The sequence below is a fragment of the Etheostoma spectabile genome, chromosome 8 (genome assembly GCF_008692095.1).
Source record: "Etheostoma spectabile isolate EspeVRDwgs_2016 chromosome 8, UIUC_Espe_1.0, whole genome shotgun sequence".
Lineage (NCBI taxonomy): Eukaryota > Metazoa > Chordata > Actinopteri > Perciformes > Percidae > Etheostoma > Etheostoma spectabile.
The window spans coordinates 4,887,012-4,891,325 of NC_045740.1; positions in this window are offsets into that span (position 1 = coordinate 4,887,012).

Below are 4,314 nucleotides of genomic sequence, written 5' to 3' on the forward strand. Positions count from 1 at the left end.
GATGGTTTCCGTGGTACAACATATTTCACAATCGTTATTATTAAATCAATAATTCATTAAGATGTTTTAAGGCGAGAAATCAGCGGTGTAGATTGAATATAGGCAGTTCAACGAAAATTGATGGTGAATTAAAAAAGCCTTCGGAGTTTGAAAGCTCCGCAAACCCCGGCGGGCGAGCTTGCTACGCCAGCGGGAATGACTCGCGAGCGGGTCAGTCTCAGCTCACAGACCCTGGCCCCACGTCTAGACAGACCCCTCCGGCCACATTTAGAACAGCCACTGCAGCAAAGCAGGTCCACAATTGTAAGAATTAAACAATTTTTTCCGCTGTCATATATATATCTGTCCTCCTCATCGGCTCTCCTCCCTCGCAGGATCCTCTTCTGCCTCGGTAACGTAACAGATGGCAGTGACTAACTTTACCCAGTCCATCTATAATTTGAATGCCTATTTTAACGTTTCTTTTTGCTTTCAATAAAATTGAATCCCGAACAAAGTTACAAGGATTTTTCCCGCCGTTGTGTCGGTATTATATGTTATTGGCCCGTGATACTTAATAGCACTTTAATTGAAAACCTGGAAGACTAAAACAAAAAACAAGGCGGTGTTGGCTCGAAAATCCAAGGCCAGCCCATTTTCCACTGCAGCAGAGCTCCAGCAGACCTCGTCCCCTGAAGTCCCTATGTCAACCAGAACGGTTTGTCGGATTCTGTCTTGAAATGGCCTCCATGGTCAAATCATTGCCCAGAAGCCAGCACTGAACAAAAGACAATTGAAAAACCGTGTGGCATTTGCCAAGGTCACAGCCTGCTAAAAGGTTGGACGTGGAGAAGTGGAAGAAGAAAGTGGATTTTTCAGATGAATCTTCTGGTTGAATACACCACAGTTGCCGCAAATATTGCAGGAGACCTACTGGAGCCGCATGGATCCAAGATTCACCCAGAAAACAGTGAAGTTTGGTGGGGAAAAATCATGGTTGGGGTTACATCCGTATGGGGTGTGCGAGAGATCTGCAGGGTGGAAGGCATCATCAATAGTCTCAAATACCAAGAAATCTTAGCTACCTCTTATATTCCAACCATAAAAGAGGCCAAATTCTCAAGAAGGATGGTGCTCCATTGCATACTTCCATCCCACTTCAAAGTTCCTCAAGGCGAAGAAGATCAAGATGCTCCAGGATTGGCCGGCCCAGTCACCAGACATGAACATCATTGAGCATATGTGGGGTAGGATGAAAGAGGAAGGCATGGAAGACCAAACCAAGAATATTGGATGAACTCTGGGAGGCATGCAAGACTGCTTTCCTGGCTATCCTGATGACTCATCAACACATGGTATGAATCCTTTCCAAACGCATGGATGCAGTCCTTCAAGCTCATGGAAGTCATACAAGATATTAAATTTGAATCTCACAGCACCACTATTTAATTTGCTGACATATTTTAGTATTTGTAGTAAATTTGTTCATTTTATGTATAGGCGACAAAACTTTGTCTTGACAAAATTGACCTGTCTCGTTTAAATAATAATCTTTTTTTAGTGAAACTAATTTATTTCAGTGCATTGAAACTATTGGGAGGGTTTTAGCTTTTCATATGAGCTATTTCTTACACCAATTGTTAATAAAAGTCAGGTTAAAGCAGGTGTTTCTAACAAAATAGAATAGCGACAAGACTTTTGTCAGGGACTGTAGAGTGCCCTCTGACAAACTATGCAACGCCAACACATAACATGGTTGACCGTTTTTATCTTATTTTGGCCAATATTTATGGGCCATTATAAATGCTGATACCGATAAACAGAATGTTGGCTTAGAACATCTCCCTCTACAGTTAATAACTTATGTGTTAAAAATCTGATTGGAACATAAACTTATATCGTTAGGATGTATCAGATCAATATGGTAGAAAAGGTGTGATCGTGATACACAGCTGGAGAAGTGCCACAGTGTACGTACACCAAAAAATCATCATTCAAACATACACCCAGTCTAATCAGATATTAGAAGTAAAGTTTCCACTCATGCACATGTGTGACAAATATCTACTTAGCACATTGATCTCATCTTCCAGCATTTCTAAATTCACACAAAGTAACGTTATCCCTCCCTCAGCTGACATTCAACTAAAGTGAGTGAACAGAGGGGAAGTGTGATCAAATAAACATAGTTCATGAGCTCTTTGCACCTGCTTAAAAGAAAACTTTTAGTCCTCCTGACAAGCTGCAAATTTGACATTGTGCTTGATGTTCAAAGTGCTATTCTGCAACACTGCGATGCCTATTGTGAGCCTCTTCTGCTTTGCCATGTGCATCATGGCTGGTGATGTAAGCTGGTGAACACAAAGGAAAATGCAGCGGCTCATGCTCAACGTCATACTTTAGGGAAGCCTGTCCTGTGGTTTCTTTTGTCTTTAATATAGTCCCTGGCCACACCCAGACACCTCCAAACATCTGCCTGTGTCTGGCTGTTCCAATTCTTTAAGAATCCCTTTCAGTGCTGGGCAGGATGATGACAATGTTCCTGAGAACAGTATTCAATATTAGAAAAGCGATATGACATTTGGAACATTCTTTACTCTTTTCAAAGAAAGCAACAAAGAATATAAATCAGATGAAAGAAAAGTACCATAAATCATAACAAAGAACAGGATGATAAAACGCAGGAGCGTGTGTGGGTGTTGAGTTTTCTATTTCTAATGGAGGGGAGGATGTAGGATACAGCTATCTCTCTGCCATCACTTGGCCATGCCAAATTCTGCGATATATATCTAAAAGCTGGCGTTATTCCCGATCTGAATTCAGTGAAAATGAAAAAAAGCAGCGTCCAATTTATTTATGTGAAACCCACCCGAACCCACTAAACTTCACAATTGCCTGATTTTCCACTTCAAAGGGATATTGAAGAGTGACAATGTTTCTGCTTGTGTGAGAAGGTCCAATCAGTTTGGACTTGGTTGGGGTTTACTCTAAGCTGACTGTAAATGGTAAATCAGGCAATGGAATTGTATTTTAAAAGAAAAGAAAAAAAAGCTTTCTCTTCGTAGAGATCTCTGTGGAGCTGGTGTACTTTTGACAGATCACAGGGATAAAGCTGTACATAACAAAGGACAAGAAACAAGCTTACCTTTAGAAGACTATTAGAGAAGGTTCTAAAGGACAGTACATAAGGGACTATACCCAAGATCATTTTGAATGAATAAGATGATCGACCCAATTAAACCCTGTACAACCATTACTATTCAAAGGTGCTGCTTTCATTCAGATTTTGGGACAGAACTTGAACAGAACACTTGAAAATTGCATTTGAGTTGAGATAAACAGGAAGAAAAGTGAGAAAACAACAATATGAATTTAAATGCTCATTAATATCCCCACACCCACAGAAGCTAATTGCAAGATGAGAGTCTTGATGAACAGTGTCCAGGGATTAGTACCTCCATATCCTCCACATCAACAGCCTGGGTCCACTGCCACTTGTGAACACACAGCACAGCACAGCACAGCACAGCACAGCTCTCTCTCATAATGGAATAGTGGGGCAGCAATAGAGCTCACTGGTTCCAAATTGACCCCATAATGGTCAGACAGCTAGGATACTTTTCCATTATCTGTCTGTGGAGCACAGTCTCACAGCTGATCATGCATCCGCTGATGCACGATGAATCACATACTGCTTATTTATTGCTTTTTTTGTTATTTTTCAATTATGGAATGTTAATAATCTTCACATTTCATGTTTTACTCAGCTTTGGGAATAAAGTGATGAGTTATACATTGTAAAAAACAAAATCTGGGGGTTAGACTGCTGACGAGTAATTATTTTGGGCTGTGGAAAATTTTGATGGCCATTTTCATTTCTGACATTTTATCAACAAAATGTTTATTAGCAATAATAACCATAATGTATGTTGCATACAATCATAAATACATACTATAGCTAATATTAAATCACGCATGTGTGTATTTTCATATCAGTAATTTCAAGAACCAATTAAGAAAGTTAGTCAATATCAATGATAAAGATCGTGGAAACAAAGATAATGTTATTTGAGATTTTGGAGTATAAAGACGTCTCCTTTTTGCATATGTAGCATGGCGGGTCTATCTGTTCATGGGTGGTTGTTGGAATTAGTCAAGGGACGCTAAGCATTTGACTGCAGCAGCACACATGGAAAGGATAAATCTAGCAGTTATTATTTCAGAATGTGTGTCGGGGATTTATACAGAGTGTGACTTGCATGCAAAAGTGTGGCGCTAGACATGCGTATGGTAATTAGTTTGGGGTTTTTGGAAACGTGACTGTATTTGTGGCAT